Source organism: Orcinus orca, chromosome 15 (assembly GCF_937001465.1).
Source record: "Orcinus orca chromosome 15, mOrcOrc1.1, whole genome shotgun sequence".
Lineage (NCBI taxonomy): Eukaryota > Metazoa > Chordata > Mammalia > Artiodactyla > Delphinidae > Orcinus > Orcinus orca.
Genome location: NC_064573.1, coordinates 41889163 through 41914724, shown reverse-complemented (window position 1 = coordinate 41914724; position 25562 = coordinate 41889163). Strand labels below are relative to the sequence as shown.

Sequence of the window (25562 nt, the reverse complement as noted above, 5' to 3'; positions counted from 1 at the left end):
TGAAAACACTAGTTAGAAAAAAATGGCACCCCAAAGTTCATAGCAGCATCATTTACAGTAGCCAAGATATAGAAGCATCCTAAGTGTCCATCAACAGAAGAATGGACAAAGAAGATGTGGGATACACACACACACACACACACACACACACACACGCACACGCACACATACACACACAATGGAATACTACTCAGTCATACAAAAGAATGAAAATTTGCCATTTGTAGCAACATGGACTTAGAAGGCATTTTGCTAAGTGAAAAATGAATACTGTATGATATCATTTATATGTGGAATCCAAAAAATACAATGCACTGGTGAATATAACAAAAAAGAAGCAGACTCACAGATACAGAGAACAAACTAGTGGTTATCAGTGGGAAACAGGGAGGGGCAATATAAGGATGGGGGAGTGGGAGGCACAAACTATTGGGTGTAAGATAGGTTCAAGGACATATTGTACAACACGGGGAATACAGCCAATATTTTGTAATAACTCTGAATGGAAAGTAACCTTTAAAAACTATAAATTTTTTTAAAAAAATTTAAAATACAAATAAAATTTTAGTGCCAAAATTTTGGGTAAGACATTATCAACAAATAAGTAACAGTGAGCCAGAAAGCAGTCATTAATTTACTATGCCAAACTGAATTTACACAGTATGCAAGGTAACAGCATCTCAGTAGAGATGATATCCCCAGAGGAAATGGTTTGATGATAAAGCTCAGATAGTTTGGAAAAGATTGAGGGAGGAGAATCCAAAGCACAAAATTAGGCCAAGTGAAGTCAGAGTTTGAGATGTCATCGAAAGTGACCAGGATGGTAAGAAATAGGATGAGGTCACGGGCAGCAAAAGTGAGAATGACACTGCAAAACCGATGGAAGGTGGGAAAACCAGTGCAAATTCTCTCTGGAGGGAAGCAGTCTTAAATTGGGACACACATTTTACAGAGATGAAGATCTGTGAGCTCTCAAAGATTACTGAATATATGCAGTGGAAACAATGCGATTCAGAGAAGACCACTACATATAGCCTTCAAAGATTTCAGATATCACATCAGAAAATGAAATTCTATGTACAAAATATTTAAGGATATAAAGGAAGGAATTACATGCTATCTTCTAGTGAAATGAATCTCCAAATTTCTGGGGGAAGATACATGGCAGCATATATGTTTAGGTCCAGGAAAAGTACTGTTTGAGAACAATTATAATGAAGAAACATTTTAGATAAAGTAAAACTGTGTTTATGTCCTATGTTCCTACCAGAAAGGACATAAACAGAGAAGGAAAATGATCCCAGAGAGAGGATATAATTGCAAGGGGAAATGGTGAACAATAACTAAAAATGTAAATATGTAAAGCCAAACAAACACTGTCAGTACAAAATAACAATATTGCAAGCAATGGTAATAAAAATTATAATATCTAATTTGAGAATCTAAAAGAAAGATAGACACATATGCTTTATAACAATAGTATATATGTCTATCAGTAATATGAATTAAAATGCTCTAACATATCATAGTGTACTTAAAATATGCTCTGTACTAAAATAAAATATGAGGCACATTATGTTATCAGATATTCATGGGAAAATTTAAAGTATATTAATGAAGATAAAATTTCAAATAAAATGTTAGAAATAGTGTTTGCCTTTCAAACTAAAGGAGAAAAATGGAATTAAAAAAAAACCAAACAGAATGAGGAAAGATTTCTTAATCAATTAAAAGCCAAGTAGGGAGAAAAAGGAAGCAATAGAAAAAGCAGGACAAAAGGAAACAAAAAGATAACAGAATGAAATACAAATATATAATTGATTACAATAACCATATATGAATTACTCTCATCACTTCAGACAGAAGATTAGATTTTAAAACCATGCTTATATATACTTTACAAGAAGCACACTAAAATCTAGAGATATAAAAGATTGAAACTAAACAGTCAAAAGTAGTATACTAGGCAGATAGTAGCCCAATGAAATCTTGGGTATATAAGGCAAAAGAGACTTTAAGACAAATAGCATTCTTAGATAAAGAGGTGATCAATATATATGTATAAAGGAAAATAGTTGTTCAATTAATGAGAAACACATATCAACCAAACATTTGTATGGAGCTAATGACTAAGAATGGAAATCAATGAATGTATCAACATATAAGAGACTTCAACATAGCCATCTGTTTTGGCAAATCAAAAATTAAAATAATGATGATTAACAGGCTTAACAATCTTGATCTAGCAAATATGTATATATACATACACTCACACACACAAACACACACACACACGTCCCAAATTATAAACTGCACTGTCTTCTTGAGCATAAATAAAACTCTAAAACTTGAAACTTGCATAAATTAAAGCATTAACCATATACAGTTCTATTAGATTATAAAACAAGTCTTATCTTTTCAAAGAACTGGTGCAGTATAAACTATGTTCTTAAGATAAAAGCAATTAAATTAGAAGTCAAAAACGAAACAAATATCTTTTGAAATTTATGAATACAGTTCTAAATAAAAGATGAATCAAAATAAATCATAATAGATTTCTAAGTACTTAATACTGAATGATAATTAAACAAATATCAAACATATAGGATGCAACCAGATGATACTTAGAGGAATATCTATAGCCTTCTATTCTTATGTTGGAATCATTATGTAGCACAGTTTAATATGTAATTGTGTTTGTCAATTATTCCTCAGTAAAGTTGCAAAGTAAAAAAATGAAGTAAGAGGAAAAGCAGAAATTAAGGTGTAATACAAATAAAAGTTAATGGAGAAGAACAGAATTCTTTCTCCAAAAATGTTGGGAAAGAATTTAACAAAATAGAAATCAAATATATGATGAAGAAAATTCACAAAGGCAGAGCTGGTTATTAGAAAAGACCAATAAAATAAACAAACTTCCACCAGGATTGACATAATGAAATAGAAAGTAAAAATTAATACTATTTGAACTAAAGAGAGAAACAGCCCCTTGTATCTTCATGCTGTGCCCTGGTGCTTCCCCATTTGGTTCTTCAAAGTCTGTGTAGAGGAGTCTTCTGGAAGATCTCCTTTCTACATTTACAACAAAACTTTTCTATGTTTGATCCTCTCTACTCTGAATTACTATCTTGAGACACATCCCTACATGAACTATAAGTAGTCCAATTAACCAATTTCTATTTCATGTATCAATGCTCCCAAAGAGTTTTGTGTTAATTATCCCATGCATTTAAAAAGGACCTCTGCATATGGCTTTACCCAAGGGAGTAAATCAAAAGATAGGAATTTTGGATACTATATCGTGTTCATGGTACATAGTACAGAAATAATGCGAACTTCTAGGCCTTCCCAAATCCTACCTCAAATGTGGCTACATATGCTATAAATTCAATATGTAGACACTTAGTCATAGTCCTTGGAATAAATGAAAGTGTAATAGTTGAACCAATTTTATTATGTTTTCTGTCATGTTAGTATAAGTACTGTCAAATCAAACAATTGCGCTTTTTTTTTCCCTTTCACTTTGAGTAAATGAGCTTTGTGAAGATCTAGTCACTCCTTTGTTCTTTTGACAGCTTGTTCTGCTCATTACATGATATATGGGATTATCAAATCAATAAGATTTTGCTGTTTCTGAAATACATTATAAAATGGATAAGCTTCCTGAATATTTCTAAATATGCTTCAAGTCAAACTCAAAATCAGAAGGTTAAACTTAAAACATAGAAGCTGACACACAAAAGTATTCATGGCAACCCTAAACCATGACTCGTGGACATTCGAAAGTCGCTTTGGAAGTTAAGTTAAAAAAAAGGACACAAGATGATAGCTGAGAAAATTTTGAAGCCTTAGGGTAAATGGGAGAGAAGAGTGTATGAACATTGTGAAAAAATGAGGAGACTTCTGAGAAACATGAAAGATAAAATTATTTACAAAATGAGAAGAACCAACCAATGGTAGTTGTTTGTCTGCTTTCTCTGCTACATCATTAGGTCCTTGAGGGCATGGTTCATGTGATATTCATTTTTGTGTTCCTTGTACCTCATTCAAGGCCAGGTACATGGAAATTCCTCAACAAATATTATTTGAATGACTTAATTAATAAATATAAGGCCTTTAAATGAATGTCAAGGAAGCTGGGTTATTTTCACTTCAATTACAACAAATCGTACATTGTAAAATTTTATTAGCTATTATGCCTGTTGAACCAACACAACAGGTTAACGCTGTACAATATAGGCCTGTATTACAACAGAGATTACCCGTCCATGAGGGAATCTTCACTGAAGCATCTCCCCGCTCTACGCAGAAAGAAAATAATTCCTCCTTCATGTTCCCAAAGAGGTCTAATATTATCTCTAATAAAGTATGTGTCACATTGAATTATAAATCTTTTTTAACATGTAAATTTTGCCAGTAGATTCTGAGCGTATTGAACAGAAGATATGTTTGCTTTGTTTCCAACTACTGCACCATATTGCTTAGTACCATAGTAGGAACTCAACAACTTTTGTTGTTGAGGGTAAGAGAAAGCATACTGTGGAAGCATAAATCACATCCTCCCTCTCCCAAGACGTCCACATTCTAATCCTTGGTTCCTGTGACTCCATTACCTTATATGGCAAAAGGGACTTTGCAAATATAATTGAGTTAAAGATGTTCAGATGGGTTATCCAGGTGAGCCCAACATCATAAGAACCCTTATAAGAGGGAGGCAGGGGCACAAAGGCAGATTAAGTTATATGAAGACAGAAAGAGTCAGTGAAGATGTGATGACACAATGCTGATGTCACTATGAGGAAGGGGCTATGAGCTAATGAATTCAAGCTTGCCTCTGGAAAAGGCAAGGCAACATTCTTAGAGCCTCCACAAGGAACCAGCACTACCCACACTTTAGGTTTAACTCAGTGAGACAGATTTTAGACTTCTGACTTCCAGAACCATATGATAAATCTGTGATGTTTTAATTACTAAGCCTCCATTACTTCTAGTACCAGGAAATATATATAGTTCATCCTACACCTAATTTCAAGGAGGCACAGTCTCCTCTCCCCCTTAAATAAACATTTACTGACCACCTGTTACTTGCATAAACTGTATTAGGAGGCATGGGATATGCCACCCTGTTTGAAACGTGATGATTGTGCATTTCAAACAGAGTAGAAATCTGCAAAGGCCAGGCACGTAAAAATATGACCAGCAACATAAAGTAGTATTTGTTAAATATCAAGTGAGTAGCACAGAAAGCATTAGAGGACTTCAAAGTGAAATGAAATGACTCTAGTTACCATGGTCCAGGACAGTTTTCTTGAGGAAGTGGGTCTCCAAGAAGACCTCTAACAAAAGGAAAGGAATCTCCTGCATTGGGGCACAAAAAAGGTCATTCTAATAAGAGGGAGAAATACGAGCAAAGGAAGCTGTCAGAAAGGAATTAGTTTATTTGGGCTTCAGTGAGCAAAATGGCCTGACTAGAGCAGAGAATGCTGGGGAGGGAACAGGTTGGGAGAGGGAGGAAGAAGAGAAAGTAGAGCATGCAAAACACCGGTGCAGGGGTTAGAATTTTGCCCTATATTTACAGTACTTTTTTCTGTGACCAAGGAGTGCTATATTTATAACACAATGCAGCTTCTTCTTTCTCAAATCTTTTCAGTTTTGTTTAGTCTCTTTTGGTTACCAGCAGCCTCATACACCCTGTTTCCTCGAGTAACCCAGAGCAACCTCAGAGTTACCCATGAATCTTCCCTCTTTCCTCCAGCATGGCCATCCTACTGGCTGCTAAATATCTTAAATACTAAGTCCTAAATATGTCTGGATTCTATTCTTCTTCTCTAAACCTGTTGTCATAGTTTTTATTTTAGTTCTACAACTTGTCTTAGTGAACTACCTCACAGGACAGAAAGGTGGTCAGAGACAAAGAAAGAAAACCAGGAAAATGCAGACAGAAGTCAAAGTGACAAATATTTAAAGGGTAAGGGACCCATCCTGCAAATTTTCCTCATGTGGAAAAATAATTTTAAACCTTTGCTGAACTCCTTCTCCAGGCAAGCAGTGCATGAATTTGGACCTATATCATTGGACCTGAATTCCACTTTGCCTCTGAAATGTTTGTTTCCGTTAATACTGTATCTACAGTTTTATGTAATGAAACCCAAAGGAAAGATAGAAGTTGACACACTGTAGTACACTTAAATAAAATTGAACAGAAAATCTTCTAAGACTAAAATTGACCTAGAATAATCACAAAGTTCATTGTTTTGTTCAACAGAAGTTGTGAGTTTGCAAGTAGGTAAATAGGTTTCTCCTCAAGTGTCAATTTAATTAATTATGGCCACCTGGAGCATTGTGTTTAGAAGGTTGTGGGAGGTTAGCCTGTACAAAGCAAAAAAGAGTTCAGTGATGACTACCCATGTCTCCTGTGGATGTGAAAGGGAAAAAAATTAGATTAAGGATGGACTCTAGTTTTAGTGATTAGAATATCATGCCATATTTCCAAGGTGGCTAATTCACGGTTTCATACCAACAGGTCCAGTTTTTTGTTTAATGGTTTACTTGAAAATGTTATATTTTATTAGCCATTTTGATGAAAGGAGGTGAGTTATGGGAAAAACCTCAGAATAACATTTGGCAATGACTCTGTACTCCCTTTCATAGGTGTGGTGCTGGATGAGCCACTGAGCAAAGGGAGTTACATGGGCACAGTCCCTGGGAATAGCATTTCATTAATCTACATGTGGTACTGCATTTCAAATAAATGATATTGCTTATCAGCAGAAGGAAGCATTATGGCACATAATTAAATCTGCAGGTAAGAATCAGAGTTCAGTTATGTGGCAGAAATATCACTTTTTTGGACTTTTCCATTTTACAAAAAATCAATTGCTATTAAGTATATGTCCTGAATGTGATTCCTCAAAGAATAATTAAAAAATATAACTTTATATTAAAGAATGCCTTTGTTTAAATCATGGCACCACTCATTATTACTATGGTATTGGACAAGTTACTTAACCTCACTATTTCCTCCCAGTTTTCTTATCAATTTTTCTTATATTAAAATAGATACTCAACTCAGTGAAAAACAAAATATCAATGGAACTTTTTGGGAGTGAGGTATTTAACAGTAACTTTTAAATTTATCTGGTATATTAAAGATGTAAAAGTGCAAAGAATATATACTTTTGTTATATTTTTGACAAAAGAAACAAAGTGGAAGATGCTGTCGTATTGTATATTACAACTTATACGGGAAGGAAAAGAAAGGGAAAAAAATCAAGCTATGAACATTGGGCTGCATGTATTATTTTGAATTATAGTTTTCTCCGGATATATGCCCAGGAGTGGGATTGCTGGATGATATGCTAACTCTGATTTTAGTTTTCAAAGGAACCTGTTCTTCACAGTGGCTGCACCAATTTACATTCCCACCAGCAGTGTAAGAGGATTCCTTTTTCTCCACACCCTCTCCAGCATTTATTATATGTAGACTTTTTGATAGCCATTCTGACTGGTGTGAGGTGATACCTCACTGTAGTTTTGATATGCATTTCTCTAATAGCAATGTTGAGCATCTTTTCGTGTGTCTGTTGGCTATCTGTATGTCTTTTTGGAGAAGTGTCCATCAATATATGAATGCATAAAGATGTGGTATATATACACAATGGAATATTACTCAGCCATAAAAAAGAATGAAATAATACCATTTGCAAAAACATGGATATACCTAGAGATTATCATACTAAGTGAAGTAAGTTAGACAAGAGAAAGACAAATATTATGACACTGCTTACAAGTGGAATCTAAAAAAAAAAGATACAAATGAACTTACTTACAAAATAGAAACAGACCCACAGATATAGAAAACAAATTTATGGTTACCAAAGGGGAAAGTGGGGGAGGAGAGGGAAAAATTAGGAATTTGGTAATAAAATAAACACATTACTATATACAAAACAGATAACCAACAAGGTCCTACTGTATAGCACAGAGAACTATTCTAAATATCTTGTAATAACCTATAATGGAAAATCCAAAAAAGAATATATATATGTGTAGGTGTATATATACACCTACACATATATATGTATAACTGAATCACTTTGTTGTATACCTAAAACTAACACAACATTGTAAATCAATGATATTTCAAAAAAAATAAATGAAAAAGTTAAAAAATAAACAATGAATCATACATAACACACAGAAAATAATCAAAATCTGGAATTTGTGAAAGGATTAACAGATGAATCAATGAATCTAAGCTGATAATTGTGAAATAAATATAATGATGCTAACATTTAACATTAATGATATATTAATATTGTCAGGCACTGTTCTAAGTACTTTATATAATTATTGTTTTCTCTTTTCAACAAACCTGAGTTAGATACTATTAATATTACTATATTATACACAAAGAAACAAGAACAGAAATATTAAGTAACCTTGGTTACTTAAATTAAAGAAAGCAGAAGATATCAACAATGTTGAGAAAACTGGAAATTTGGAAAACTATAAAAATCTTCCAACAAACAAAAGTCCAGGATCAGATGGCTTCACAGGCAAATTCTATCAAACCTTTAGAGAAGAGCTAACACCACCTTTCTCAAAATCCTCCAAAAATTTGCAGAGGGAGGAACACTCCCAAATTCATTCTATGAGGCCATTATCATCCTGATACCAAAACCAGGAAAAGATATCACAAAAAAAAGAAAATTAAACACCAATATCACTGATGAACATAGATGCAAAAATCCTCAACAAAATACTAGCAAACAGAATGCAACAACATATTAAAAGGATCATACACCATGATCAAGTGGGATTTATCCCAGGGATGCAAGGATTCTTCAATATATGCAAATCAATCAATGTGATACACCATATTTACAAATTAAGGAATAAAAACCATATGATCTTCTCAATAGATGCAGAAAAAGCTTTTGATAAAATTCAACACCATTTATGACAAAAACTCTCCAGAAAATGGGCATAGAGGGAAGCTACCTCAACATAATAAAGGCCGTATATGACAAACCCACTGCAAACATCATACTTAATGGTGAAAAACTAAAAGCATTTCCACTAAGATCAGGAACAAGACAAGGATGTCCACTCTGGCCACTCTTATTTCAACATAGATTTGGAGTCCTAGCCATGGCAATCAGAGGAGAAAAAGAAATAAAAGGAATACAAATAGGAAAAGAAGTAAAACTGTCACTGTTTGCAGATGACATGTTACTATACATAGAAAATCCAAAAGATGCCACCAGAAAACTACTAGAACTAATCAATGAATTTGGTAAGGTTGCAGGATACAAAATTAATGTACAGAAATCTCTGGCATCCCTATACACTAACAATGAAAAATCAGAAAGAGAAATTAAGGAAACAATCCCATGTACCACTGCAACAAAAAGAATAAAATACCTTGGAATAAACCTACCTCAGGAGGTGAAAGTCTTGTACTCAGAAAACTATAAAAACACTGATGAAAGAAATCAAAGATGATATAAACAGATGGAGAAATATACCATGTTCTTGGATTGAAAGAATCGATATTGTGAAAATGACTATACTACCCAAATCAATCTACAGATTCAATGCAATCCCTATCAAACTACCAATGGCATTCTTCACGGAATTAGAACAAAAACTTTTACAATTTGTATGGAAACATAAAAGACCCCGAATAGCCAAAGCAATCTTGAGAAAGAAAAACGGAGCTGGAAGAATCAGGCTCCCTGACTTCAAACTATACTACAAAGCTACAGTAATCAAGACAGTATGGTACCAGCACAAAAACAGAAATATAGATCAATGTACAAGATAGGAAGCCCAGAGATAAACCCATGCACATAGAGTCACCTAATTTACAATAAAGGAGGCAAGAACATACAATGGAGAAAAGACAGCCTCTTCAATAAGTGGTGATGGGAAAATTGGACTACATGTAAAAGAATGAAATTAGAACACTGCCTAACACCATACACAAAAATAAACTCCAAATGGATTAAAGACCTAAATGTAGGCCAGACACTATAAAACTCTTTGAGGAAAACATAGGAAAAAATCCCTTTGACATAAACCACAGCAAGATCTTTTGTGACCCACCTCCTACAGTAATGAAAATAAAAACAAAAATAAATAAATGGTCAGAAAAGATACTTGATACAATTTCAATTTTCTTAAATTTACTAAGGCTTGATCTGTGACCCAAGATATCATGTATCCTGGAGAATGTTCCATGAGCACTTGAGAAAAATGTGTATTCTGTTGTTTTTGGATGGAATGTCCTATAAATATCAATTAAGTCCATCTTGTTTAATGTATCATTTAAAGCTTGTGTTTCCTTACTTATTTTCATTTTGGATGATCTGTCCATTGGTGAAAGTGGGGTGTTAAAGTCCCCTACTATGAATGTGTTACTGTCGATTTCCCCTTTTATGGCTGTTAGTATTTGCCTTATGTATTGAGGTGCTCCTATGTTGGGTGCATAAATATTTACAATTGTTATATCTTGTTCTTGGATCGATCCCTTGATCATTATGTAGTGTCCTTCTTTGTCTCTTCTAATAGTCTTTATTTTAAGTCTATTTTGTCTGATACGAGAATTGCTACTCCAGCTTTCTTTTGGTTTCCATTTGCATGGAATATCTTTTTCCATCCCCTTACTTTCAGTCTGTATGTGTCTCTAGGTCTGAAGTGGGTCTCTTGTAGACATCATATATATGGGTCTTGTTTTTGTATCCATTCAGCCAATCTGTGTCTTTTGGTGGGAGCATTTAGTCCATTTACATTTAAGGTAATTATCAATATGTATGTTCCTATTCCCATTTTCTTAATTGTTTTGGGTTCATTATTGTAGGTCTTTTCCTTCAGCCGCATAGCACAAGGAAATCAGCTTGGTGCTTTGTGACCACCTGGAGGGGTGGGATAGGAAGGGTGGGAGGGAGGGAGATGCAGGAGGGAGGAGATATGGGAACATATGTATATGTATAACTGATTCACTTTGTTATAAAGCAGAAACTAACACACTATTGTAAAGCAATTATACTCCAATAAAGATGTAAAAAACAAAAAAAACAAATGGGACCTAATTAAACTTAAAAACTTTTGCACAGCAAAGGAAACCATAAACAAGACAAAAAGACAACCCACAGAATGGGAGAAAATATTTGCAAATGAAGCAACTGACAAAGGATTAATCTCCAAAATATACAAGCAGCTCATGGAGCTCAATATCAAAAAAAAAACAAACAACCCAATCCATAAATGGGCAGAAGACCTAAATAGACATTTCACCAAAGAAGACATACAGGTGGCCAAGAGGCACATGAAAAGATGCTCAACATCACTAATTATTAGAGAAATGCAAATCAAAACTACAATAAGGTATCACCTCACAACGGTCAGAATGGCCATTATCAAAAAAATCTAGAAATGATAAATCCTGGAAACGGTGTGGTGAAAGCGAATCCTCCTGCACTGTTGGTGGGAATGTAAATTGATACAACCACTATGGAGAACAGTATAGAGGTTCCTTAAAAAACTAAAAATAGAACTACCATATGACCCAGCAATCCCACTACTGTGCATATACCCTGAGAAAACCATAATTCAAAAAGAGACATGTACCACAATGTTCATTGCAGCACTATTTGCAATAGCCAGGACATGGAAGCAACCTAAATGTCCATCGATGGATGAATGGATAAAGAAGATGTGGAACATATACACAATGGAATAAAAAGAAATGAAATTGAGTTATTTGTAGTGAGGTGGATGGACCTAGAGTCTGTCATACAGAGTGAAGTCTGAAAGAGAAAAGCAAATACTGTATGCTAACACATATATATGCAATTAAAAAAAAATAATGGTACTGATGAACCTAGTGGCAGGGCAGGAATGAAGATGTAAACATAGAGAATGGACTCAAGGATACGGGGTTGGGGGAAGCTGGGGCAAAGTCAGAGTAGCATCGACATATATACACTACCAAATGTACAATAGATAGCTAGTGGGAAGCTGCAGCATAGCACAGGGAGATCAGCTTGGTGCTTTGAAATGACCTAGAGGGGTGGGATAGGGAGGGTGGGAGGGAGGCTCAAGAGGGAGGGGATATGGGGATATATATATGCATATGGCTGATTCACTTTGTTGTACAACAGAACCCAACACAGTATTGTGAAGAAATTATACTCCAGTAAAGGTGTATTAAAAAAAAAAAAGAATCCAAAAAAGAATATATATATGTATATATGTAACTTAATAGTGATAGTGCTGTATACCTGAAACTAACACAACATTGTAAATCAACTATATTTCAATAAAAATAAATGAAAAAATAAACAATGAATCATATATTACACACAGAAAAGAATCAAAATCTGGAATTTATGAAAGGATTAACAGATGAATCAATGAATCTAAACTGATAATTGTGAAATAAATATAATAATGCTAATACTTAACATTAATGATATATTAATATTGTCAGGCACTGTTCTAAGTACTATATGATTATTGGTTTTTCTTTTCAACAAACCTGAGTTAGATACTATTAATATTACTATATTATATACAAAGAAACAAGCACAGAAATATTAAGTAACCTTGGTTACTTAAGTTAAAGAAAGCAGAACATATCAACAATGTTGAGAAAATAGGAAATTTGGAAAACTATAAATCATATCCTCAGCTCATATCATATACCAAGTAATATTTCATTTTATGGAAAATGCTCAATATATAAAGTTATATGAATAAAGTAGGATATAAGACTGCAAGTATGATATAATTTCAAACAGGTAAAAGATGAATTGAAGAGTTAACTACAAACCATTAAACCATAGGAACCAGTAGAAACTCCATATGGTTTTTTAATTGATCTTGAGATGGACACATATTTTCTAAGAATAAAACAATGTAATAAAAAGGAAAAAAAATTTGGGTGCATTTGACTGCAAACAAAATTTAAAATGCTATATAAAATCCCCAAAATTTGAATCTAAAAAATATCTGAAGTAGAAAAGTAAAAAATGTGTTATAAAGAGAACATACAAATCAATAAGATAAAAAGAATAATACCGCACCAGAAAAAATGAGCAAAGAGCAGGAACATATTAGAAATGAATTAATACAAATGTTAAAGTCCTTGAATATCCAATGCTATGTATATCAAAGGAATATAAAATGATAATAAATGGCAGCTCTCACCCCCTTTTCCAATTTATAAAGATTTATAAGCATAATACTCTCTTTAATTTTGATTATAAACTTTCTGCTTTGGGAATTCATATTAAATTTCTTTAGTGGATTGCATAACCCTATTTGTCCTCTTTGTGTGTGTGTTTTGTGTAGGGGGGTGGCAGGGAAGGCAAATGTGATGATTAACTTTATATGTCAACTTGGTTAGGCCATGGTGCCTAGATAATTGTTTAAACACTATCTAGATGTTTTCATGAAAGTAGTTTTCGGATTAACGTTTAAATCAGTAGACTTTGTGTAAGGCAGACTGTCTTCCACAATATGGGTGGATCTCATCTCATCATATATATGTATGTATACATATATATATATGTATGTATGTATATGCACACACACACACATACACACAGACCCTCTTTCCCTGGAGTACTCTGAACCTCGACTAATACAACAGCTATCTAAGGCAGGCAAATATTGTAGTTTCAAATATTAGCAATTTTGATACGAGAACCTGCTGGGAAAAATCAACTCTTTTCATACTATCCAATATAAATAGATGATATTTTTTCTGTAATTTCAATTTTGTGTATCAAAGAGAAAGTAACAATCTTTTACTATACAATTTCTGCCACTAGCGAAAATCTTAAAGAACCAGAACCAGAACTGAAGTTTAGTACTGAATGTAATTATGCTATGTTTCCAATTGATTTTGCTGCCTTTAACTAAAGTTCAGAAAGAAGAATTAAATATTTTCTTTAATAGAAGGTTGTTTCAAAAGGATAAATAAATAAGCACATTTCTATCTCAACAAGATTAATTTACAATCTAATTACTAGTTATCATATACAAAGATCTGAGAGATTCAACTGGTTGACTGCATTAATATATTTTTAGAACAAGTCATCTTTAGAATAAAACTGTTGATTACTGTTCATCCATTGTAATAGGCTAAGACAACTTATTTAAGATGGAATTGTTTTGGTTTGATTTCTAATCTCAGAATGTTTATTAAGAGGTACTGTTTTGGGCTTCCCTGGTGGCGCAGTGGTTGAGAGTCTGCCTGCCGATGCAGGGGACGCAGGTTCGTGCCCGGGTCTGGGAAGATCCCACATGCCGCAGAGCAGCTGGGCCCGTGAGCCATGGCTGCTGAGCCTGCGCGTCCAGAGCCTGTGCTCCACAACGGGAGAGGCCACAACAGCGAGAGGCGCACGTACCACAAAAAAAAAAAAAAAAAAGGTACTGTTTTAAGAGGAGAAAATTCCTAATGCCTCAATGCATTATGTGAGCTAATTTACCTACAAGGTCACAATCCATTGGAGAGGAATGTACAAATAAATATCTAATAAATGTTCTTTGATGGCACTGATGACAATTTTAAATTCCCAATGTAATGACTTTTTCCTAAATTTAATCTTACAATTACAATATTTGCTTGTGTTTAGATTTTACATAAACAATAGCAGTCATAACAGTTTACATTTAGCAAGTACTTTTTATAAGTGTTTTAGATATAGATGCATTGTCTCAACAGGTACTCCCTATACCACTGTGGTAAGCACAATTCTAAGATGATCCCCAATGAGTCATAGCCTTGTAGAGTCCCTCTCTTTGAGTAGGGCAGAACCTGTGACTTACTTCTGGCCAGTAGAATATAGCAAGGATGATAGGGTGTCACTTCCGTGATTATGTTAGGCTGTATGCTTATATAACTTTGTTTTTTTTAAAAAAAATTTTATACTGAATGATTCTTTAAATTCTATAGTGCTTTCCAATTTTCAAAAGTTTCATACACATTATTTCATATAATATCATAATCCTTTATCCCCCTATCCCTATATTGCCCCCCATCCTTCTCCCCACTGGTAACCAATAGTTTGTTCTCTAGATCTGTGAGTCTGCTTTCTTTTTGGCTTTAATTTCATTCTTTTCTATGGCTGAGTAGAATTACATTGTGCATATATACCATGTCTTCTTTATCCATTCCTCTGTTAACACACATTTAGGTTGCTTACATATCTTAGCAATTGTAAATAATGCTGCTATGAACACTGGGGTGCATGTATCTTTTCAAATTAGTGTTTTTGCTTTTTTTGGATATATACCCAGGAGTGGAATTGCTGGCTCACATGGTAGCTCTTTTTTTGTTTTTTGAGAAATCTCCATACTGTTTTGCACAGTGGCTACACCAATTTACATTCCCAACAGTATATGAAGGTTCCCTTTTCTCCACATCCTCGCCAATATCTGTTATTCATGTTCTTTTTGATGATAGCCATTCTGACAGGTGTGAGGTGTTATCTTACTGTGGTTCTGATCTGCATTTCCCTGATGATTAGTGATGCCGAGCATCTTCTCAGGTGCCTGCATTTCCTCTTTGGAAAAAATGTCTATTCAATTCTTCTGCCCATTTAAAATTTGGGTAGTTTTGTTTTTTTGATGTTGAGTTGTATAAGCTGTTTATATATGTTGGATATTAACCCCTTATTGGTCATATCATTTGCAAATATATTTTCCCATTCAGTAGGTTGTCTTTTCATTTTGTCTGTGGTTTCCTTTTCTGTGCAAAAGCTTTAAGTTTCATTAGATCCTATTTGTTTATTTTTGCTTTTGTTTCCTTTGCTCTAGGAGACTGATCCAAAAAAATATTGCTACGATTTAGGTCAGAGTGTTCTTTCTATGTTTTCCTCTAAGAGCTTTATAGTATCCAGTCTTACATTTAGGTCTTTAATCCATTCTGAGTTTATTTTTGTAAATGGCATTAGAGAATGTTTTAATTTCCTTCTTTTAAATGTAGCTGTCCAGTTTTCCCAGCATCACTTATTGAAGAGACTGTCTTTTTTCCATTGTATATTCTTGTCTCCTCTGTCATAGATTAATTGACCATATGTGTGTGGGTTTATTTCTGCACTCTCTGTTCTGTTTCATTGATCTATATGTCTATTTTTCTGTGCCAGTACCATAATGTTTTGATTACTGTAGCTTTGTAGTATAGTCTGAAGTCAGGGAGTATGATTGCTCCAGCTCTCTTTCTTTCTCAAGATTGTTTTGGCTATTCAGGGTCTTTTGTGTTTCCATACAAATTTTAAAATTATTTTTCTAGTGCTGTGAAAAATGCCATTGGTATTTTGATACAGATTGCATTTAATCTGTAGTTTGCCTTGGGTAGTATGGTCATTTTAACAGTATTAATTCTTCCAACCCAAGAGCATAGGATACCTTTCCACCTGTTTGTGTCATCTTCAATTTCCTTCATCCGTGTCTTATAGTTTTCTGAGTATAGGTCATAACTCTGTTTTACCAGAGAAGAGGGAGAATGTCTCCTGCTGCCCTTGAAGAAGTAAATGCTATGCTGTGAGAGGGCTGGTGATAGGGCTATAATGTAGCTAGGACCTGTGGGGGTCTCAGGAGCTGAGAGTGATCCCTGGGTAACAGCAAGAAAGATCTGAGTACGGGCAACAATATTTGATCTTGGAAGAGGACCCTGAGTTCCAGAAAGGAACACAGCCTGGCTGACAACTAAATTGCAGTCTTGTGAGATCCTGAGCAGAGAACTCAGTTAAACCGTGCCTGTAGTTGTGACCTATTGAAATTGTAATAATATATGTATAAAAGTTGGAAAATTTGTGGTAACTTCTTATATAGCAATAGAAGAATAATACAAGCACGAGTGCAAAAACTATTACAAACTATTCCTGTTTATAAAAAGTAGCAATTCATACATAGAAGTCATGTAAATATCCCATGTTCACAGAGCATATAAAGGATTCATATCTTTTTCTACCCAACAGCAAGGGCTGTGACCTGTCTATCCCAGCACAGAAAAAGTTACCTTGGTAACAACAGGAGTTGTTCTCAGGGTTCTATGGCCATGATTTTGCAGCATGTACAATAAATAATATATAAATCAAATTTAATTTCTTACATATGATTATGTGAGTTAAAAATTGCTTCTCTCTTTGACTTAAAAAACTGTTTCAAGATTCTTTTTAAACAAGTGACATCTTGCAAATGGAAATTTCAAGCTAAGGTTCATGTAGTCATTGATGAGTTCTATGGCTAGTCTCACTGCCATTACTAAACTATCTGCCCTAGAGCATTGTAACTCAGGATTAAGGAAACAGGACCCTGTCATCTTCAACCAGTGACTCAAATTATATTGATCTTCCTATTGCTAGCAAATAAGAGGTGTTGGTAGATGCTGGTCCATGTAAAAGAAAAGTTCTCAGACTAATCCCTGAGGTACATACAAAACAAGGCTATTGGTGACCACCGTATTTTAGTCTCTCCGTTCAGGTCAATCGGTTGGTATGATATAACTCAGGTCAATAGACTGGCCATAACAGAATTTAGCTTGATTTTTTTCACCAGTAACTACTTCTTTGAAAATTTCACCCTTTTCTAACATGTATATGAATAGAAAATGAGATGCAAACATTGTGCAACAGATTCTGTAACGATAAACATTTAAATATTACATTTGCTTGCTGACAAATGGCTTGCAATTTGTGTCTTATTGATCTTCTGTGTAGTAATGCCTTGACTTTTTGTAATTATGTCCTTAATTTTTTTTTTTTTTTTTTTTGCGGTATGCGGGCCTCTCACTGTTGTGGGCTCTCCCATTGCGGAGCACAGGCTCTGGACGCGCAGGCTCAGCGGCCATGGCTCACGGGCCCAGCCGCTCCGCGGCATGTGGGATCTTCCCGGACCAGGGCACGAACCCGTGTCCCCTGCCTCGGCAGGCGGACTCTCAACCACTGCGCCACCAGGGAAGCCCATGTCCTTAATTTTGATTGTGAAGTTGTCTCAAACATTCAGATGGGATGGGTTACAATTGGACAAGAACACAATTTGATTATCTGGCATGAATGCTTTCTTTTACTGTTGTGCAAACTTGAGGTTCAATAACACTAAAGTGAACAAATCAGCTAATGGACAAACCAATTATTAGTAATGGGGTTTATGTTTTCTAATTCCCAAGCCACTACTCCTTCCATTACAATGAATGTTTGCATATCTAAAGGCTACTGGTGGCTCTGGAATTTCCATACAGGAGAAGTTTGGAGGTGAAAATCCAATTGGAGGGAGGAAGGGATCTAGGCAACTTGGTAAGAGAGTGAGTTGGGTATATTATTGTGGGATAAAAGCTTTTCAACCCACCCTTTGGGGTCACTCCTGGAAAGAGAGTCAATATATGGTAAAGTTATAGATGTTTGATAAATGATCTGCATGGCATGCTGCCATTTGTGAGCAGATTTAATAGGGATAAAATTGCAGTAATAATTATATTTTCCATTGATCATCCTACAAAGGTCACCATTGCCAGGGGCAAAAGAATGTTTTATTCCAAACTCTTCTGTGGATATCTCTTTCACTTTCTGCTCCAGCTGAAACCTGGGTCTCCCTCATGACACTGCTTTCTCTGCAGCTCTCATAAATACTGTTTTTATTTTTGTTTGTTTTTTGTTTTCCTGCCCACATCCTTCATATCAGCACCACTGAGTCTGGAATGGCATAGACATCCTACTTGGTCATCATTGTCTCTTCCATTCTGTTGTCCCTCCACCCTTCATAAAATGATAAAACTTTGAAAAATCATTTCATCATACTATCTTCACTAACCCCCATGTTTAGTCATCTTGTCCTCTGGCAGATCACAAATGATCATTTCTTGAGGTTTTAGCTCCTGGCTTAACGTCACTCTCTCCAATACTGCTCCATTATAATTTGAGGTGTATTTCAAAATCTATGTAGACAATTCTAATTTCCAGGATTCTCAGTTTTTTGATTCCTTAAGCTTGCCCTTTAATTCACTCAACCTTTTTTCCTGGGTCACACTGATAACCTTGTTATTTGCAATGATATTATCTATTATCATAATTTCAAATATGCCAGTCTCTTAGTTTCAGCTTTTACCTTGCCAGCTCATTCTCCCTGGTACCTAAACTAAAAAAGTCCTTCAAATCCACTGGAGTATTTAATCCTTTGGCTCCATCATTATAAATTTCATTGTCAATTGTTATAATTATTCTCTTGCATATACTCTCAACACATGGTGCTTTTCACACTTTATATACTTGGTTCATTATTTTCCAACCTTGGTTAAATCCATCCGAGAAAAATAAGTTCCTATTCTCCAACCTCAGGAAAGAAAGTAGAAGATAGGCTCTTTTTGGTTCCTAATTCCAAGCCTGAAATAGGTAACCACAGAATCAGTTTAGACCAGTCCCAATCGATCAAACAGCTCCATGTCAGTTCTTGAGATTTGTAAAGTCGGTCAATCCCTAAACTTTATCCTAAAGTCCTCTGATCCCTAAATCCAATATTTCCCATAAAACAAACAACAAAACTCTCTCTCAACTCTTTGCTTTGTTGCTTTGTTTCACACGGTGTTCTCGTATTTGTCATGTAATGAGAATCATTACTGTTATATTTGGGTGGTGGCCTCTTCCACTGGCACAGCTCTACACCTACTGAGGATGAATTTCTTTACTTAATTGCGACTGGAGAAAAATACACAATGGTGATAAGTAAGCGCTTCCACGATGTAAGGTAATAAACCATTATTTTCTTAATCAGCTAAGTCCTCTCCTCTCTTAGACCACTATTTTACACATTCTCTTCTCTCCTCAAACCTCCAGCACCTCTTCCTCCATCCTCATTCCCAATTGAGCTTGCATTCGAATTCACTGAAAAATATTGAGGCAATCAAAAAACATCTTCCACAAACTTCCATCTTGCACTTATTTTCATGTTAGTGTACTCTGCTGTCTCTCCTGTTACTGTGGGTGCTCCTAGTAAAGGCCAGTCCCTCTACTTGTGCAATGGATCTCATCCTTTCTCACACACTCAAAGGACAGTGTCTCAGCAACTCTTCAGTTATTCCCTACGTCTCCTGCCACAACTGTTCCCTCCTCTCTACTGGATCATTTATATTAGTGTACAAACATTTCGGAAGAATAGATCCTCTCTTGATCACGTTTCACTGTCTAGTGTTTATTTTTTGCCTTAAGTTTACAGAAAACATCTTGAATGAGGTGTCTATACTCATGTTTGCACTATTTCTCCTCTCATTTGCTCTTGAAACTACTGCAATCAGATTATTTCCTCCCTTATAATTCAGTTAAAACTCTTATTGAGGTCACCAACGACTTTTCCTTCTCGATTCTGAGATCATGTCATTCAATCTAATGATTATAAACATTAGTTATATGTAGAATACTCCCAAATCAGTATCTCCAGCAAGGACATTTTCCCTGAATTCCAGACTTGTATGTCAACAGCCTATGGGATATCTCTGCTAGGATGTCTCAAATGCATCTCTGAGCCCCTGATACTGTCTCCTAATCCTGCCTCCTCTGCAGCCTCCCTTTTGTCAGTTAAAGGCAATTTCATTCTTCCCGTTGCTTATGTGAGCCATCCTGGTCATCCTTTACTCCTCTATTTTTATTTCTCCCCTTGTCTGGTCATCAGAAAATTCTATTGGCTCTATCTTTAAAATACACCCAGAATTTCCCTACTTCTCACTACTGCCGCAGGCACCATCTTGATCCAAGCCGCCATAATCTCTTATCTGGATTACTAGAATAGCCCCACACCCTGCTTCTATCTATAACTCCTTTCAGTCTGTCCTGAACCCAGCACTCAGAATGACCCAGTTAAACTGTAATTTAGATTTTATCACTACTCTGCTCAAAATCCTCAGTGGTTTTCCATTTTACTCTGATGAAAAGCCAATAGCTTTCAAGGCCCTAAATAATATGACTCTTAATTACCCTTTGTCCTCCTCTTGCTCTTTCCCTCCTTCATACTAGGCCTTTGTCCCTTTTCTTTTTCCAGATACGCTCTTGTCTTAGTGACTATGGTCATACTGGGTTACTGTAATACTCTTCCCTCAAATATCCACAATATCCACATAGCTGGCCCTCTCAACTCCTTCACATCTTTACTCAGAAGAACCCATCTCAGCTCATCTTTCTGCGACCACCCTATGTAGAAGCCCACTCCATCCCCACATTTCCTATCCCCAGTCTGCATTTACCTCTTAACACGCTACGTATTTGATTTATCTGGTTTGCTATCTGTCTCCCTCACAGAAATGTTTGTTTTGTTCATTAATGTACATCTAATATCGAAAAGACTGCCTTCCACCCAGTAGATTCACAAAACATTTTTGAATAAATGATGCTGTTTCAGATTCATTAGCAGTAGGATTTATATTTTGAATTCTTATTTAAAAGGAGTGCAAAAAAGTCTGCGAATTGATGTATACCCCGTCTTATGATTTATTTTAGAACCAGTGACAAGAATTTTGAATCATTTCCCTGGAACTCCAGGTGAAGTGAACTCTCCTACAAAACTATTCTATGATGTTGGCCACATTATCACTGTCTTCCAATCATCTAAGTTAAACATTTCCTACTTTGCACTATTCAATGTTTTTTACGCGCTTGGTAACTGAAGAAAATAGGGTCTTGAAATTTCTTAAGAAAAGGTAACGGAGTTCTAAAAGGTATGGCATACATTTAATATGCATGTAAAAATCCCAGTTTTGTAGTTTTATTATTACGTGTTTGATTTTTTAGCATTTTTTTTCTTCTCCTCTCTCTCTTCCATTGTAGAAGTTCCATTTCATAATGGGCTACTGATCAGACCTGTTATTCTAATGGTGGAATCCCAAAGGAAAACATGTTTCAGATGTAAAGTATTCCCCTCAGACTCCCTGGCGGTCATGGAAAGCAGGAGAAATTCTTGATGTATGAAGTCACTGTCACCATTGTCAAAGCACTGTAGTGTGGGAAATGAACCGCAAATAAAATCAAAGGGTATTTCTTCCAAAGCACTGAATATTAGTGCACAGACAACAATTTTTTTGTTAAAGTAAAAAATATTTCAGAGCAAATCTTAATGTTTAAATACCCAGAGAACACTTCTCAGCCTAGGTGCCGGAGGTGGCAAATTTTTGACACACTTGTAAACAGCAATATATGAGAAAGTAAACACTCTCCATTAAAGTACCGAAAGAATTTACTTTTGGAAACATGGAATTCTGTATAGATCCGACTTCCATAAAACTTCCATAACAAATGCCACCATAAAGGTAGTTCTCTGTCCTTTGCTCTAAGGAATTAATTTTAAGGTGTGCATCTTTTTTGTTTTTTCCTTTAAGTGCTTCTTAAGTCTAAATTAAATAGCCTCAGTAAAGTAGTATAAAAGTTGAACTGAAATCCAAGAGAGCAAGACAATTTGGAGGTAGGTTAAAATTCCTTTCTTGCTCTTCAACCTTAAATCAGACTGCTGTGTTAAGGTATTGTAATGATCTAAGACAGTGTGTCGTTTTCATGCTAGGCAACATATGTTACAACTCCCAAATCAGAGAACAGCTATTCCCCCAAATTATTATTTTAACTACACAGTTATTTTCAGTTTAGATTTAGGTCAGGCACCAAAAGTTACTCTGTAATACTAGGAATGAATAGCATAACCTTCAGCCCAAAGTATAATTGTCAAAGCTTCACATCCAGAAATGCATTACAGGACACACAGAGAATTAAAAAAAGATTTTGATTATTGCTTAATATGGGGATATGAACGTGTTTATCTTTGTAAATAGCACTTCTATACAAGTGGCTCAAATGTGGCAAAACGGCCAAAGACAGTCCCAATGTAAGTTGCAAAATCAAACATTCAGGCATGTAAAGTCTTTTTCTTAAGTTGTTTTCAAGCTTCATCCTTTTTCCTACAATAACTAAAGCAAAGCCACAGTAGCTGCAGCCATTTGCATCTAAGGAAGAGATGTTTTGCTTTGGTGATATAGTTAATGAGTCTAAAAATATTCAGTATAATAATTCTGTCAAAGCCCCCCCAGTCTCCTCAATGAGCGGAAGCCTGCAGGATTCCAATGGGGAGCCAAGTAATGAGCTCTCAGCATTCACTCCCACACCGTCCGGGCGAAATGTGCTCGGGCCGCTATGGTTCCACATCATTAGCAACATGAAACAAAGACACATGCTTGACTTTAATAAGCGACTAAAGTTGCCGGCTTACTAGTCTGTTACTGCAGTAAACTCTGTATTTCAAAACAAGTCCCTGCAAAGAGAAAGCAGGGAGGGCTTTGGCAAATAGAGTTAGGTTTAATTTAATGTGGCAAATGATTGAGCAGAATGGAAAAGACAAAAGGACACAGGAAGTGATGAGTTTCTGACACTAAGTCTCCTGGGCTCACTGCAGACTGTAGTCTCGCTGCTGGGGATGATGGTTACAGTGGGCTGCGGTGATAGGGCTACAGGCATATGTGACCGAGTTTTAGTTGATATTCTTGCAAGACAGGAAGTGAACAAGCTTCTTTTCCACTGGGAAAAGTCCAGACATGATTAACTTGGGCATGACCAAATAGGTCAATAATATGACAATGAATTTCTAGCACAATAATTAAGTGGGAAAATTTGTGTGATTTGTTCTTCTTGTTCTGCACATACCAATAATGCATTAGCATGGATTCATTTAGTTTCTTTCATTAGGTGAAATCACATAGCTACAATTTAAGATAGTGACGGTTCAATTTGAATACTTAAAAGTTATTTCTGCAAAACAACATTAAATTATTTTTCTTTTATTTTTAGCATAGGCTTTTGCACACCAGCATTGAAGAAGTGATCTGGAATCTATCTATACATGCACACTAATTGCTTCAGGAGTGATACTCCCATCTAACAATCAGGTCTTACTGATATCAGTTACCAGGATAAACGAAGAATTATTGCAGAGAATGAAACAGGTAAAAATAAATGCTTCACCTTGGGATATTAGGAGTCAATATATTTTACACTTACACTATTCCTGTCAGTTATTAAAATATTTCAACTTTTCTTCAAATAAAAAGTTCATATATATAATCACCAAATCTCAGCAAAACAAAAACAAAACCCCCAAAACAACAAAAAAATTTTTTTCTTAATATTATCAGTTAAAATAAGAGAGGGTCCATCTTCCAATTTAACATTGGGATTTAAATGTACGGGGTTTACGTAAGTGTTCTTTTAAATTTCACATTCTTGGGGTTTTTTTCCTATGGCCAAAATAATCTTCATTCCTTTTTCTGCCATTTGCTATATGATGATTTTCCCCATAATAATGGAAACTATGCAGTTCATAAGTATGCCTTTAGCAAATAGAGGACAAAAATGACAGTTCAGCCTCAGTCCAATGCAAATATCAAGGAACACATTAAACCATTCATCAGTTGTCTTTGGTTATGGTTACACAACTGTCTTGTCAACAAGGATACCATGAAATACTTTTATATTTTGCAAAAATCAACATATGCTCTAAATGGTAGTAAGAGTAAAATTCTCCAGTCATCTCCTAAATAAGCCAATCTAGAATAGTTGAGATTTAATTTCATTTCCACTTTAGTTTCTTTTCCTTTTGAAAAATGAGACTAATTTTCTGACTCTAGTTTTCTGGCACTTCTTCTGCCTGCTCCACAGCTTCTCATCAGTAACTGGCATTGGTTCCTTGATCACATGGGCACATTCTTTCAGGACTTAGGAATGCTTTCCTGGGTCTCGAAAATATCAGTTTCTTCATGAGATCTGGGCTCTCTCATTACTATTTACTTTACTCCTTCTAAGGTTATGATTAATCTCTTTGGTGAAGAAGATTGAAGCAACATAAAAGTTCATTTGTTTTTATTTCTGTTTATCTTTGGCTTGGTGCTCTCAAAGTGGTTGGGTCATATGAATCACTGTTTCATTTTATTTTTTTATTTTTTAAAGTCTTTATTGAATTTGTTACAATATGGCTTCTGTTTTATGTGTTTTTTTGGTTTTTTTGGCAGTGAGGCATGTGGGATCTTAGCTCCCGACCAGGGATCGAACCCGAACCCCCTGCACTGGAAGGCGAAGTCTTAACCACTGGACCATCAGGGAAGTCCCTGTTTCATTTTAAAAATGCATTCTTTTTTTATAATAAAATGGCTATATTGAACATATAATCTAATAATAAAGGATAGGGTTAATTTTAATGCCAATTTTAAACTATAATAAGCATGTAAGTTACAAGATAAATCTCTGCTTGTTGTAACTGAGAAGACAACATCATTTGATCTTCCGTCAGTGTGAAAATAGAGTGTGAGATTTGAAAGAGATGACCACACTCTAGAAGTACAGAAATAGATGAAAGACAAGCTATTTCATTTAAATGCCAATAGTGTACTTTCTCAAGAAAAATCCAGGGAAGACTATTAATATGCATGCAAAGATCTTGTCAATGATATAACCACTCCTATTATACACTCTTATCTACATCAAGATCGCATTGTATAAGAGAGCACAATTTATTTTAAAAATTCATGTTTG

At 35.2% G+C, this 25562-nt stretch overlaps 1 protein-coding gene across 1 annotated transcript in view; it reads right to left on the bottom strand.

Moving 5' to 3' along the window:
• Nucleotides 1-25562, bottom strand: part of CCDC178 (coiled-coil domain containing 178) — a 366636-nt gene that overhangs the window by 54496 nt on the left and 286578 nt on the right. The gene's annotated exons all lie outside the window — the stretch shown is intronic.